Source organism: Notothenia rossii (genome assembly GCF_949606895.1).
Source record: "Notothenia rossii genome assembly, chromosome: 6".
Taxonomy (NCBI): Eukaryota; Metazoa; Chordata; class Actinopteri; order Perciformes; family Nototheniidae; genus Notothenia; species Notothenia rossii.
Window position 1 is genome coordinate 38,756,925 of NC_136909.1, and position 16,689 is coordinate 38,773,613.

General features: G+C 39.4%; 1 protein-coding gene across 2 annotated transcripts in view; it reads left to right on the top strand.

Annotated features, from left to right (window-relative positions):
- Positions 1-6: 6 nt before the first annotated feature.
- dmtn (dematin actin binding protein) overlaps positions 7-16,689 on the top strand; it is a 48,046-nt gene continuing 31,363 nt past the window's right edge. Inside the window, exons 1-3 of one of the 2 annotated variants that reach the window (XM_079690912.1) lie at positions 7-396; positions 11,595-11,645; positions 13,091-13,155. The gene's annotated coding sequence lies outside the window, so the exon portion shown is untranslated. The remainder of the gene's footprint in view (positions 397-11,594; positions 11,646-13,090; positions 13,156-16,689) is intronic. The other variant, XM_079690913.1, reaches the window with a different exon arrangement.

Below are 16,689 nucleotides of genomic sequence, written 5' to 3' on the forward strand. Positions count from 1 at the left end.
AGAGAGTCATATGCTGAAGGAAAACCTTTTTTAGACAACAGCAAGATACAAGTGTCAGTGCATTGTGTTATATTGCAACAGTATAGCAAGGAAAGGCAAGTTAGTAGTTAATACCCCGAAACAGGGTTGGAAATACGTGAAGCTCGACCGATTTATATTCATTTTTGGTACCAGTATTTTTATGTATATTATGTTATTCATTTAGAACTGGTTTGTCAGTATTTAAAAATAGTGAAATGATGATTCATATAGGTTGCTTTTCTATAATAACCTTATTGCAGGTACTGTAAAGGGGTTTGTTTTTTCTTTTTCTTTAAAGAAGTATAGGGAACTCTTTAATGTTGCCCTTTCATGGCGGTGAACCTGCACCACTCGGGAGAGAAATGATATGCAATGGTAAATAATAATTATTCCGTTTTTTCTAGGCTGACTATTCTATGTTTTAATCGAAATGAGAGTATATTTTTGATGTGCTCCATAACACAATGGTGTATTATGGAGTAAAAAAATATAAATTGTTGGTGGATTTTTGCTCCTTACCCTGATTGTTTTTACATAGGCTTGGGTTTAACATGAGACTAAAGGTTCTAAAAAGTGTGTGTGTGTGTGTGTGTGTGTGTGTGTGTGTGTGTGTGTGTGTGTGTGTGTGTGTGTGTGTGTGTGTGTGTGTGTGTGTGTGTGTGTGTGTGTGTGTGTGTGTGTGTGTGTGTGTGTGTGTGTGTGTGTGTGTGTGTGTGTGTGTGTGTGTGTGTGTGTGTGTGTGTGTGTGTGTGTGTGTGTGGCACTTGTAAATCTGAATGTGAGCTGAAGGTTTATACGTTCTCAGGGCCTCTGTGTTTTCTGTGTAGAAATGCAGTGACCGGTACTAACGACCTCCTCAGTGATATCAACGTGATAATTGATGTTTCTGACACAAAGAGAGGAGAAGACAGACGCTCAGTGAATACATCTCTGCTGTGGTGGAAGTACATTCTTGTTTGTACATTTCCACAAGTACTGTACTTAAGGATCAAATATATAAATATTATGCTTTTTACTGCACTACTTTTATCTTACAGCTTTTAGTTTTTCTCCCTACTGCTAAATACCATACTTTTAAAACGCCTTTTTAAAAAAAAAACATCATCAGAAAGCTGAAAACAGGGCTGTTTTTCTGAGAAAACTTGTGAAAAATGTACACTAGAATTTTCTTGGGAGGGTGTAGGAGAGAAACTCCCTCTGGGAGGGAACACAATAGATGTAATGTTATAGTAATAGTTGATTCATCTTTTCATGTCAAACAATCTCTTAAACTAAATATTACTATTGTGAGTTTCAGCTCAAACATCCTGCCATTTTTCTTTGTAATTTCATCCCCTCCTTTCTGTTCTTTTCTCAGAAAACGGTTTGTGTTATCAGTCAGGAGTGTGACTCACAGTTTCTCTATCATTCCTCCTCCTACACACCACCAGCAGCTTGTCCCTTCACACTGGGCTGTAGCAGGAACTCTGGGAAGTGTAGGAACTATCTCTGACTGCTCAGTTGGATGATTACCAAATCATGCCCTGTGAGAGAGAGAGAGAGAGAGAGAGAGAGAGAGAGAGAGAGAGAGAGAGAGAGAGAGAGAGAGAGAGAGAGAGAGAGAGAGAGAGAGAGAGAGAGAGAGAGAGAGAGAGAGAGAGAGAGAGAGAGAGAGAGAGAGAGAGACTATTTTAGTGCAGCATCTCTCTCTTTTTCTCTCTTACATTTCTGCCAGCTGATTGGACAGCTGGGTGTGGTAACCTAGCAACCTTCAGATATCTCCCAGCATGCCACTGAGTTATTTCCCATCTCAGTAGAATCACAGATTTCTGAATGAGGGCCTGAACAAACTCTGGTTCATGTGTTTTAAAGATTTTTATCAGAAATAAATAAGGGTGGGGGAGTCAGAGAACCCTTTTTAGGGCCCCTCAATGTTTATTCGGGCTGAAGGAGCCTTAAGGAAATTGTAGAAATCATTATTTCACTTGCAGTTTCATACACATGCACCAAAACTGGTGTGTGTGTGTGTGTGTGTGTGTGTGTGTGTGTGTGTGTGTGTGTGTGTGTGTGTGTGTGTGTGTGTGTGTGTGTGTGTGTGTGTGTGTGTGTGTGTGTGTGTGTGTGTGTGTGTGTGTGTGTGTGTGTGTGTGTGTGTGTGTGTGTGTGTGTGTGTGTGTGTGTGTGTGTGTGTGTGTGTGGACATGCACCAAAACTGTATTACACATACACGGAAAAAACTGAAATGTTGACTTTAATTAAATGCATTATGTCAACAGATTTCGCATAACTGTTAGTTGAAATAAATAATATTAAGTTTAACTTAATATTTGTATTCAAACTTAATATTAATGCTTTCAACTAGCTTAATGCAGTGATGTCATCTTTACATTCTTTATATATTTGATTTATTATCATTATTATAAGCAAGACAATAAATGGCAGATATGTTGAAAATAAACGTATTTGAGATACCTTCATAACGAACGTAACGTGGGAGAAAATACGTTTCTAGCTAAACGTAATTGAGAATGCAGTTTAGTTCTATGGGAACGTCATTTTTAGGAGACAGGGTTGCCATAATACATTCTGACGAAAAATACAAATGATTATGAATACAAATAAAATAAAAGAAGCCTCCCGTGAGTTACTACAAGCTTATATATATATATAAGCTACAAGTCGATTTTAAAAACGTTTTATAGAATAGAAAGCTCACTGCAGGACGTTGTAGAAATGCGTGTGTGCACCACGACAAAGGAGCCTCATTCACTTTACATTCGCGTTGTTTGCGGGGTGCAGACACGTAAATGTAGCAAAGTTCGTGACTCCACCACGCAATGCGGTGTTAAGGAGTCGTGGTGGAGTCACGCATTCTGGTGAGATCAGGTTGTCTTTATATCCTGTTAGCTATTGGTCCATTATTTCCAAATTAGTTAAACTTAATATTATTGCTTTAAACTAATTGATATAATAAATTGAATTAGAGTCAACGTTTCAGTTTTTACAGTGTGGCACAAAATTCAACATGACCTCACCTGCGTTTATCCTAGACGTTATTTGGTGGGTATTTATTTTTTATTAAAGAGGCCCTATTCAGTGTTTTAGGGTTCCCTTTCCTATATGTTGTATAGGTGCAAATGGTCTACAACTCAGCTCTGGTTTCAGACAGAGGGTGAAAAGAGGTGCTGCAGCACAGGCAGTATGAGAAAAATAAAGAGCTTTTTGAACATTAAAACATGGAGACATGTCACAGTAGAGACAAATAATACAAATATGAAGCTGAAACTTTAAAAAAATAACATTTACAGATGTAGCACCGAATTTCAGACTCCAGCTTACAGCTTACTGCCTACGACCTGCCTAAGACCAGTATTGAGGAATGTTAAGCCCTCCCACTATTTTCCAGATTTTCAATTTCAGGTTTTAACCAGGACATGGCGCTTCATTCACAAATACAGAAAGACAAGTTTCATGGACTTTCAGTTGTGTTTTGAAGAGCATTTGAACACATCAATATTTTAGATCAACTAAAGTATATCTAATCTTGTAATTCAATAATATATAGTCTTTATATATTAAATAATCATCATTATAATGTAAATGTTTACATTACACTTCTTTATTTGTTATGCTCATACTTTTACCTTTACAATTGTTTGCTTTAATATGCAGTATATTTTGTGTATATTTTTGTGTTTGCTTCCTCCTGCTCCCTTCCGGACACATACTGTATGATTTATTATTATTATTAATATGAAGATATTATTAAGATAAGATAAGATGTTACTTTATTGATTGAACATTTTAGTTTAGAATGTGCTGTCCCACGGTAATTCAGAAGGCTCACAGGTCACATTCCGACCATTATTTAAAACAATAGGTGCTTTCACACTGTCTAAAGTTTGATTTGTATAGAGGGAGCTCTGTGGCTGAATGGCCAGATTAGGTGTGGCGCATTTATCATAGGTGATCAGAGCTAACTGCCTGCCGTCTGATTTCATTTAAAAAACAGATCTGATTTTAAGACTACTTCTGCGCTCGTAAAGAATGATAAGAATAAGAATAATGCGTATTGAACTGGTTTCATTAATTAGTGAGTTTATTTAACACTAGAACTGCCAATCGGGTCAATTTGTGTGATGTGTGTTGTGTGTGTGCAATGTAACTTTTTTTCAATAAAATATTAAAGTCTCCCAGTCCGTGACTTTTCCTGAAAGTGTGTTATGTAGCACCCTATGTTGTTAAAAATTGCATTCTAATAACGGGATTTGGCGGGTTTAGGTAGGCCTATACAAAAACCTCTGGCGGTTCTAGTGTTAAGGTAATAAGGTACAGTAGAAGCCCTTTTTTATCAGTAACGAATTTAGCAGTTGAACATAAAAGTCAATTAACTGAGGGTCACTTGCAATGACAGTGTTGTGTCTAACTGTAAGCTTGTCACTCAGAGTAACCTACAGTTAATTTAGCTGCTGGAGAAGAAAGATCAGGGGGGGAGGGGTGGAGAGAGCTGTGGTTGATGGGCCATTAGTTGTGTAAATACACAGCTGAGAGCTGCCGTTTCATTCAGACTGTTTAAAAAACGACAACAACAGACTATTTTTCTTAGCGGATGCATGTCAATTTAAATCCATACAACTATTTTTTAAATCAATACAACTATTTTTTAAATCAATAAAAACATTTTCTAAATCCATAAAAGCATTTAAATTAATATTGGGAGTCATGTCGTTATTTTGTTGAGAATGTGGCCATGTAATAAGCGGGATAATTTGCAGCGACTTGTTCCTTATGGGGAAAATAACACCCGTCATGTGTGTGTAGAGGTGTGTGTGGTTAAAACACTTTCATGAAGTGAAGGAATTTCCTTCTATAAAACAGCTGTGGGCAGCAGTGAGTGTCACGGACATGAATTCATAGATCAAGGCAGACTGGTGCACACACTCTCCTGTCCTGCCAGGCGACACACCTGTTCTAAGCCGTGTCCCTCACTCCTCACATCCCAAGCATCCCCAAAAAGTGTATTATGTTGTTACATCTCAGATGTTATGTTGCAGTTGTGCTCTGTCTATGTTCAGTGATGCAAACTTGTCACCTTTCGGCGAAATTCGCCGTTTTGAATCCAAAATAGGTCGTTTGTGTGATTCATGTAGATGTGCAATACAAATATTTTTGGGGTATGGGGGGGTCTGGGACCCGGAGTAATCTGCGGCCGTGAGCTGTTATGTGCCATCATGACACGCATGGTGTTCTTTTTTATATATTATAATGAAGTGCGAGCTGTGTGCTCGAGTCTTCCTGCCTGTAGGCTCTGCTCATGGATGTATAATAAGGCTCTGCTGCTCCGAGATGGTGGTCTAGCTTCAGCAGCTACATTACCTACGGGTGCGTTCGTTAATATTAACTGCGCGTCCGGAGTCACTGTGGCACAGACTGGACCGCTGGTGAACAGCTGTTGGAACGGGCCGTTCAGGTGTTCAGAGCAGAGCTCCCTGTCGGAGCGGCAGAGCGTGATGTGAACTGAAACGTTTTTCTGTCGCAATATTGTTTAAGGAATCGTTGAGCTAGCTAGCTAGCATACATTGTCACTATCTGCTAACGTTAGCTTTAGCCTTCTATTTCTAATAGTTTTTTTCATAAGCTATAAACAGAGGTGGTATAAATATATATTGTACTTGAGTAAAAGTAGAAGTACTCAGATGTTGTACTTGAGTAAAAGTAGAAGCACTCAGGTCTTGTACTTGAGTAAAAGGAGAAGTACTCAGATCTTGTACTTGAGTAAAAGTAGAAGCACACAGATCTTGTACTTGAGTAAAAGGAGAAGTACTCAGATCTTGTACTTGAGTAAAAGTAGAAATACTCAGATCTTGTACTAGAGTAAAAGTACTCAGATTTTGTACTTGAGTACTCAGATCTTGTACTTGAGTAAAAGTAGAAGTACCAGAGTGTAGGAATACTCTGTTACAGTAAAAGTCCTGCATTCAAAATGTTCCTCAAGTGAAAGTAGAAAAGTATTCTCATCAAAATATAGTGAAAGTAGCGACAGTAAAAGTAGTCATTGTGCAGATTGGTCCATTTCAGAATAATATATATGATATGTTTTATAATGATTGATCATGAAAGTGTTCTCAAAGCTGGTAAAGGTGCAGCTAGTTTGAATGACTTTGTATACTGCAGGGTAGCTTTTGGATTTACTCCAGGTGGAACTAAAGTCTGATTTAACACTTGATTATATTTCACATCATTCATCCACATCTGTGAAGTAGCTAAAGGTATTAAATACATGTAGGGGAGTAAAAGTACACCATTTACCTCTGAACTGTAGTGGAGTAGAAGAAGAAAGTAGCAAAACATTGAAATACTTAAAGTACAAGTATCTCAAAATTGTGCCCAAGTATAGTACTTGTTGAGTTTATGAACTTAGTTACTTTACACCATGTGGCTATAAAGATAGAAAGACTAAGCCTTGCACAGAGGCATGAAAATACATTTTCAAAATGCTCAACAGTGCTGCCAAAATTATAAACTGACTGCTCCACAATTTAAAATAAATGCTTTTATATATTTCTATTAGATGTGACTCTTTGGCGTTTCTGTTATTATTAACACTGCTGCTTTAGTTGTTCTGACTGCTAAAATCGTCTGTCAATCCGTGGGGTGGGGGAGCCGGGGGCTCGGATCCTTGTCACCTTTTTCATACCTGATGAGTTTTGCATCCCTGTATGTTAAAAACCTTAAGTCATGTAATAAAAACATCTCAGGTCAGTAACACTCAAAGCTAAATGTGCAATACCATGTTCAGCTATGTTACTATTTATAATGTTATTGTTGTTACATCAGAAGATGTACATATTGGAATGATTTCTTAACTTACAGTAGGCTATTTTTTACAATGTGTGTTGGAAGGATTTATTAAATTACAATGAATATTGTCATCGTTGAAGGCTTTTAGAGAAGGATGAACTATAAGCCTGAATTACATAACATTTTATACCTAAAAACATAAAAGCCACAATAAATAAATCACAATTGTTCTAGTTATTTTTACCTCCCGTATTGCTTTCAACCCACCAGCTTTTATGGTGTTGTTACGTCACTAACTGTAAGCTTGTCACATACAGTCTATGGTCACTCAGAGTAACCTACAGTTAATTTAGCTGATGGAGAAGAAAGATCAGGGGGGGGGGGGGGGGGGGGGAGAGCTGTGGTTGATGGGCCATTAGTTGTGTAAATACACAGTTGAGAGCTGCCGTTTCATTCAGACTGTTTAAAAAACGGTAACAACGGACTATTTTTCTTAGCGGATGCATGTCTATTTAAATCAATACAACTATTTTTTAAATCAATAAAAACATTTTCTAAATCCATAAAAGCATTTCAATTAATATTGGGAGTCGTGTCGTTACTTTGTTGAGAATGTGGCCATGTAATAAGCGGGATAATTTGCATCGACTTGTTCCTTATGTGGAAAATAACACCCTTCATCCAGATGAGGATCCTTCCGCTACGATTTGGGATCCTGATCTGCCGATGAGGCTCCATTAAAATATAAATATTTTTAGTGAATTACTGAGTTTAGGCACGTTAATAACGTTTTAATGAAGTTGAATACAGTATATTCATATGTGTCAGTGATTTCATGTTAAGTCGGCGAACATAAATGATCGTGGTGAAGATGATGATTAAATTAGGATTAAAAATCGAGAGCCGGGCTGCATTTCCTCCTGTTCATTTTTTTCGACTAAACAACATTATTTTGTTAAATAACAACATGGTGATGTTTTGTAAATGATTACATGTCTCTTATTTAACACAGAGTATGATATCCGTGACATATGGATCTTAACAAAGTTCCGCTGTACATCCAGCGTACTGTATCTGACTTTATTTCACATGAGCTCCAGTGTGGAACCCCACTGCACCCCCTGGTGGATCAATCATCCATTGCAGCTGGCTTCATTATAATTACATTTATCTATCACGGGGGCGGTCTCAAGTCAAGCTGGAGGTTTTCCCTTGAGCGAGGGCAGATCACGTACCAATCACGGCCCTCGCGTTTCAAACTGTCTGAAATGAATCGCTACATCTGTATGGTTCCACAAAGTTTAGGTTTCTCAACTCTTAGTATTGATTAAAATGTTTGTCAGCAGCAGTTAAAACATGGTATAGACATGTTAACTTTGTTCGTGGTTCATATGATTGTCCTATGAATCCTCCTGTGTCTATCCAAACCCCTTACCTGCAGCATTCAGTAAACAGACGAGTTCATCTGAGTCATTTAGTCAAACGTTTAATCTTGTGATTTTGTCAGATCGAAGCAGAGTTCATTTTCAGATCAAACTCCTACCATCAGCGTTGCGTATAGCAACAGCATGGAAAACGTTAATCTGAAAAAAGACACAGAGTAAACACGAGAGGAAGACTCTGTTCAGAAGTCCATTCAAATATCTGCTGTGTGAAAGATGCCTCCCTCCTCTTTCACCAGGCTCTTCAACAGTGTGTATCTGCTTGAGCAGGGGTGGGCAATTATTTTTTCCATGGGGCCACATGAGAAACAAAAAATATTGTGGAGGGCCGGGCCAAAAGGCTGAACTCAATTCTGCATAATATTAATTGTATTTCTTTATAAAAAGCAGTAAATAGCATTGTTTTGACAAGCTGGTAAGAGTATATGTTATAGTTGAGCAATGAAAAAGTGAGGTTGCCTTACAAAAAATGTAATTTATTCAATCAAATTTCCCAAAACAATGGTAAACAAAATGTGAACGTTTTTCACCATTTCTGACTCATATTAGTGAACATTTTCAGTCGCATTCACTACAAAACACATTTTCAGTTTCATATACTGTTGGAAAGTTGTGTAAAGGTTCTTAGCATTCTTAAGACATCACAGCATTGTCTTTGTGCTCCAAACATTCAGCAAGATACATCATATTGAACTGTCACTGAACATCACTGAACTGTGATTTTGAGAAAAGGCTTCCAAAGAAAGTGTCCCAGTTCACTGCTAGTTGGTTCCTTTACATGCCTACATTTGTAGTCTAACCACCTCATTTGGTGTTTTTAAGTTCTTTTTTCTTGTTCAGTGAGAGAAATCTAGTCTCTGCTGGGCTTTAACGAGTGCATCAAAGTCAGGTTGAATGTCTGAGGTGGAGATGCGAAGCACAGCTGACAGATGATCATCAGTGAGAGAGGATCTATACCTGGATTTCATAAACTTCATCTTTGAAAATGTTTGTTCACATATGTAGGTAGAGCCAAAGAGAACCAACATCTTCTGAGCATGTCTCCTCATGTTTGGAAAGTTCTCCTCCTCGAGAGAAGAGTAGAAATCCAGCAGAGATCCTGACTTAAAGCGCTCTGCCAGTACTGCATCAGACTGCAGGTCAATGAGTTCCAGCTGAACATCACTGGGTGCATTATCCATACTGCAGGTAAAGGGAGAGGAAATCATGAGCATTTCATCCTCGATTGTTCGGAGATCTTCAAATCGCCTTGAAAACTCACCATGCAATGCTCCTAACATGGATGAGTACCTGCGGAGGTGATCAGCTGATGGTGTGACTTCTTTCAGGGTTTGCATGTGAGTGAGAGTGTTGCTCTCCAGTTGGCTTGAAAGAAACTGCATCTTTCTCATGAAAGCCTTCACCAGGCTGTGCATTTCATGAACAAAAAGGCCCTTGCCTTGCAGTTTGGTGTTCAGTTCATTCATCAGTGCAGTCACATCAACAGCAAATGCAAAATCTGCCATCCAGTCCTCGTCTGAGAGCTCTGGGATGTCTTTGCCTTTCTTCTCACAAAACTCTTGAATCTCTGCTTTCAGGTCCCAAACTCTTTTTAGCACTTTGCCCAGGCTGAGCCATCTGACAGCTGTGTGGTAGCCGATGTCACTATGCTCAGTCTCATGCTCCTCCAAAAGTGCAACAAACTGTCTGTGATTCAATGCCCGTGCCCTGATGAAGTTTACTATTTTAGTAACAACATCAATAACATGGTGAATTTTTAGCACTGACTTGCACAACACATGTTGGTGTATAATACAATGCAAAAATACCAATTTCTGATCTGCGTCGATTTCAGTCACTTTATCTTGCATACGTTTCAAAAGTCCAACATTTTTACCTGTAAGATTTGGACAACCGTCTGTTGTAACACCTGCCAGTCTGTCCCATTTCAGTCCCAGCGTGTCCATGCACGCATTTACCTCCGTGAACAGATCGCTCCCTGTCGTCGTCCCTTTCATCGGCCGCATTGCTGCCAGCTCCTCCGTAATCTTGAAGTCCGGCGTTATCCCACGGACAAATACGAGTAACTGCGCTGTGTCGCGGACATCACAGCTCTCGTCCAAAGCCAAGGAGATAAAGTCAAAACTTGCCACTTCATGTTGCAGCTGAAGCTCCAGATTCCCCGCAATGTCCTCGATCCTTCTCGTCACGGTTCGCCTGGACAGCGGGACTTGCTCAAAGGCTTCTTTTTTTTCAGGGCATATTAGTGCTGCAGAGTCCACTAAGCACTCTTTGACAAACTCCCCCTCTGAGAATGGCTTACTGTGTTTAGCTATTTTGTGGGATATCACGAAGCTGGTCTTGGTTGCTGCATCCTTGGATGTGTGAAGCTTGGTAAAAAAGCCTTGCTGCTTTTGCAGCTTAGCTAGCAAAGCGTTCGATGTGCGCGCCCTTTCAGCATCAGTCAAGTTTTTGTATTTCTCCGCGTGTTTCGTCTCGTAATGCCGACTCAAATTGTAGTCCTTGAACACGGCGATCTGCTCCCCGCAAACTAAACACACGGCTTTACCTCCGACTTCAGTAAATAAATACTTAGCAGTCCAATTTTTGTTGAAAACCCTACATTCGGCATCTACCTTTCTTTTTTTAGCATCAGCTGACATTTTTGAGCGCTAAAGTCGTCTTGTGACAATTATCCAATAACGCGCACGTCTTGATTTGACGTATTGCGTCATTATGTACGTGAATAAAAAACAACTTCAAAATAAAAGCATTGCAGCTTTAGTCCATGCATGAGGTAAAATTAGAAAATATGTTTATTTTGTAATTTCCAATTAACCTTACACGGGCCGGTCAGAGTCAACCAAAGGGCCGTATGTGGCCCGGGGGCCGTACAGTGCCCAGGTCTGTGCTTGAGGCTGCAGTTTCATATTGCTTGGTTATATTTTGCCTCTGTTTGGTTTGGATTTATTGAATTCCCCAAGTTTTATTTTTGCCTACTATTTCAGTTAACATTTTGTTGATAAATGACACTGTTCAAATATATACCTCAATAGCTTCTTTTATTAACCAGATTTGACCCTGCTTTCCCAATTTCAATAACCCTCAACAATTATTGACCTCAAACTCAATGCATTCAAATGTGTCTTTTTAAAAATGCAACTTTTACTGTATGCTTGATTTTTGTTTTAGTAGTAAGTTTGTCTTTAACAGTGTATTTTAACTTATTCTGTATATTTTATATTTTAATCATGTCCAATTACATGTAAACTTCCAAATAAAATATAATCTATAATTGAGTTTTTACTATTCCATGTCTTTTGTGTGTGATAGTGAACATGTTACACACTCTTCTCTCTTTTCATTCTGCAGACTGCTGATCTGAAGAATCTGAGCTGCATAGAACAAATCAACTGTAAAGATGTAAGATTTATATATATATTTTTTATGCTGATCAAATCGTTTATCAATCTTCAGAGTATTATCTTCATACAATAAGTATTCAAAGTTTTCCTATAATGGAATCCTTCGTTTTTCTTCCGTTACATAGTGACATCACTATGTATATGTATTCTCCTGAGACCCAGAAAGAAAAATAAATAATAAATAAAATAAAACCTTTTAATCTTGAATCTTGAAAATGTAAACACTCGTGCTTCAATTGGCTAGCACTCAAACACATTGTACATGATAGGCTACATGTCGTAGCAGTTCACCAATCATAACAGAGCCGGCCAGCTAACCAATCAGAGCAGACTGGGCTCTGGTTTCAGACAGAGGGTGAAAAGACGTGCTGCAGCACAGGCAGCATGAGAAAAATATGGAGCTGTTTGAACATTAAAATGTCACAGTAAAAGAATAAAATAGGAATATGAATCCGATCTGTCCTCCTTTAAAGAGTATAGTATATTATACTTACAAACTGTAATTGAGTAAATGTACTTTCTGTTACATTCTGACTGTGGACAAATTGCAGCTCTGCTGTGGAGAAGACAATCTTATATATCAGATTCCTCCAGTGTTTTCGACCAGATAATTAATCAGCAGGAGCCATTAGCTTGTAATAGATCTGTCCCTGGGGACATCTTCTTCTTCTCTGGAATTTGCTGTTCCAAACATGATGTAGAGGCTGCTACTGTTACGTTTCTTAGGACATAACAACACTTTGGTGTCTCTCAGAAAAAGGCTTCTCTCTACTGCCACAATAATCATTTGACATTGACTAATCGTACAGAGAAAATAAGAATACCCTGTCTTACCCTATCTTCCCATTTGCATCTGAAAATACATTTTGCAAAAGTACATTCAACCAGTCGACCACATATCAACAAATTTAAGAATTGAAATGTCAGGGACATTAGACCCCAGCCGAGATCAATACAGGAGGGTTAGACACAGACAGAGTCTGCAGAAAATCTGAAACATCGTAGACAGAAATATGGAAACATTACGAGAAAACTCTTCATCAGCAATCTGGTTCATTCTCTACATTACACACCTGTCAGTTGAACCTAATATTTTTTATTTAAACTTAATAGTATTGCTTTCAACCAACTAACCTAATACAGTTACGAGAAAGGCATAGAACAACCAGAAGTTGATGAATCAAAGAGGTGTCATCACATACGATTGCATCCCCAATCCCCATTTACTTCTAGATAACTACATACAGTAACTATGACAGTCCTGCTGCAGCTGAAAACAGCTGGAGGTTGTTTTTTAAATCTGCAAATTGTATTGTTAATTTCTGTAGTTTGGAAATATGTTGATATTAATGTTTTTTTGCTATAATAACAATATGGTGGATCTCAAGGGGTTAATTCTCAAATTTAGAATACATATTTATTGAATATGTGTGTATTTTTCAGGTGTTGATCTGGCTCCAGAGCCCTGAAGACAACAGATACAGAAATGATCCCCTATTCTCCCTGAGGTATAAATACGTACACCGAATGGTATTGTGAGTGTGTGCAGGGTGTTTCCTGTTACTGACCGCATGTTACCCACTCTTCTTTGTGCGGGTGTGCGGGTGTGTGTGTGTGTGTGTGTATCTGTTGGACAAAGCTGTGGACTCTGGAATAATCCCTTTGTGTCCCTCAGTCACATTTGACAATGCAAAACTGGCAACCCAGCAGCTGCAGCAAACTGAAATTGCCATTAACTGTCTAAGATTCACAAGAAACACACACTAATCTGAGCAAAAAACGTTGTTATTCAGATATTACATTTCACATATCTAGATGTTTAAGGTAAAAGACAGGGAAAGGTCCAGGATGAGGTTAGCCTAGTTTAGCATACAAACTGGAAGCAGGGGGAAACTGCTAGCCTCCATTTCCCAACAACTCCAAGCTTAAAAAGTTTGTTGACAGATGTGTTATTCTTTTTGCCAAGAGGAAGGTATCATCCCCTTCACACATTCCTCATGCATAAACTGTTTTTTTGTTTAGCCGTGCAACATCCCGCCCACACGGCACCCAGACCCCACGCAGCATTCTCATCTGTTTGTCATTACTGGTGTCATTTTCTGGTTGCTAAGGCCATTGTAAGTTTGTAACACATAATCAATGATGTTCCGCTGTAACGGTGGTGGACTCATCAGAACAGAGTGGGCGAGCTGACCAATCAGAGCACAGTGAGCTCATAGGGAGGGGGGGCAGGAGCTCCAACAAGCCGTTTAGGACAGGGAGTGAATACACATACTTTACAGAGATGCTGTATGAGAAACCAATGTGAGTTTGGAAAATTGCTCAATATAAATCTATTCTAGTAGACCTCAACAATGGAATTATGATCAGTAGAAATGGCCATGACATGGGACCTTGAACAAATATGATCTTTTCTTATGTAACAAGACATGAAATTATAAGTGTTAATTAAGTCTAAATAATGTTACATTTGTCTCAGTGGACTTCACAGTTTGTACAGAATATCAGTATGACAATACGACACTCTCTGTCCGGCTTAGACCCTCACATCGTACAAGGAACAACTTCCAGAGAAAAACCCCACAGTTTAAAGGAGAAAATGGGAGAAACCTCAGGGAGAGCAACAGAGGAGGGATCCCTCTCCCAGGACGGACAGACGTGCAATATGCCGTGTGTAAATCGAAGAGATAATACATTTTACAGCATAGGTAGACCAAATGTTTGGAAATGCATGTGTCTATAATAAGAAGATGAATCCACGAGGATGCCAAAAATCCTGTGGGAGCCATCAGGGAAGTAGTATGATGAGAGTCAGTCAGGACCACAGTGACAGGTTCAGCCACGACTCGAAGTCCAGGACTCAATACCTAATTCACACCAACGCAACTCCGGTTCAAGCTCCGTGCTAGAGCTTTTCAGGTTCAGAACCGGTTCTTCGGTTTAGCTCCGGCTCTTTTCACACTGCCCAGAGTCCGACTGGTGCTGCGTCATTGCGTCATCGTTTGCGTAATGATGTAACCGTTTGCGTGCCTGCTTCATAAAGCCAAAGCGCGAGGAAACCCCTCACAGCTGACACTGACAACAACAACAATGGCCGATTGTGCTCCAGCTTCCTCTGTACCTCTTCAGAAGACCAGATTCCCAGTAGGTAGCTGGTCTCTTTAGTGGACCACTGCTGCTTGTTAAAGGTCCCATGTCATGCTTTTCTGGTTATTACCCGTCCCCTTCTGTGTTATGAAGGTTTTTATGCATGTAAACGGTCTGCAGAGTCACAAACCCTCAAAGTACACCCTGTAGCGAGTAAAACTCTAACACAGAAAATACCTCCCCAAAACGCCTCGTTGGAGATACGTCACTGTCCATTAATTCTTCCGGGTACGCATGATGTCAACCGTACCCGGAACAAAATGGACCAATCCGTGGAGCCGTTACGTTACGTCCGCGGAGCCGTTACGTTAAGCCCCCGCTGATTGGTCCAAATTGACCAATCCACGGACTTCCTCACACACACACTCAGTGCAAGCAGCTCTGCTGATTTCTCCTCCCTGGCTGCAGGCTGATAACAGACAGTTGGGATCGCGGCGAAATTCTCTCTGCAGACCCATTCTCACAGCGTTTATCAACCTTTTTCTTACTCAATCAAGCCACACTTATTGTTTTTACTTTGGCTGTGACTTTGTGTGTGCTCAGGAGGAGTTTGGCTGTGTTTCGCTGTGTATCGCTAAATAAGGAAACAACACCTCCGCGGAGCTTAGCGTGATTCACAACGTTCCGACCAATCAGAGCACACTGTGCTCACAGGGAGGGTGGGGGCTGGAGCTACTGGAGCTACTGGAGCTACAACGAGCCGTTAAAGGCAGAGAGTGAAATTCAGTGATGAATACACATAGTTTACAGAAATGCTGTATGAGAAACCAATGTGAGTTTGGAAAATTGCACAATATAAATCTATTCTAGTAGACCTCAACAATGGAATTATGATCAGTGGAAATGACCATGACATGGGACCTTTAAGTTTCTCCATCGTTGTGTACAAACTGGATAAAACGCGGGCTTTTTATTGATGTTCAGGAGTTTATCCCACCCCTTCCCCTGCCCCCGCCTCGACGTAAGGGTGACGTATGTGGTGCTCAGGATCCCGGCGTAGACACCAAAAATAAATTTGGGAGAAGCTGGGTTATTCGGAACATGAGAGTACACAGGTACAGACAGACAGAAGGAACGTCCCCACTAAGGTCTAGGGGACCTGAGGACAATAACACACAGCAACCAATAATTATGAGGGAGTCAGAGTAAAGTTTGACAAGTTTAGTTTAGTTTAGTTTTTATTAGGATCCCCATTAGCACTAGCATGAGCATTGGCTATTCTTCCTGGGGTCCTCACCCACACAAAACATACATAATACAAACCAGAACGGAACAACTCATCATTTCATGAAAAGTGCATGGTAAGGAAGTGAAAGCAAAAACAAAACAGAAAAAAATAGTCATCACATTTTAGCCATCAAGTCAAAACCTAAACAAAATTGTACCAACAATATAATTTACATGATAATACTAATTACTAATTACTAATTGACCCACAAGTACAGTTCAAATTTAATTTGTAGTTCTCAGATATTGTTTTAGCAAATGTTTGAAATGTATGTTTGAGTTGTCTTGAATGATATGGACCGGTAACGAATTCCAGCTGACCATTGCTCTGTATAGTACTGTTTTCTGTCTGATATTTGATCTTGATTTGGGTAAAATGAACCTTTTTTCTATTGCATGTCTGGTTTGATAGTTATGTGTAGAGTACTGTGCTATGAACTTTTGTGACAATATATGTGGTAAGTGTGTCACTGTAATATTCTTTACAAAATTTAACAGAGAATAAATGGACCTCTGTCTAACACTCATCCATTTCAGTGTCTCCAGCATTTCGGTCACTCTGGTTCTGTAGGAAACCAAAAGGTGTATTCCTTGAACAACCTAACTGAACAGAAGTTTAACAGAAATACTCTTTGAGTGAGGAGGAGGAGGAGTTAAAGGAGATTGTG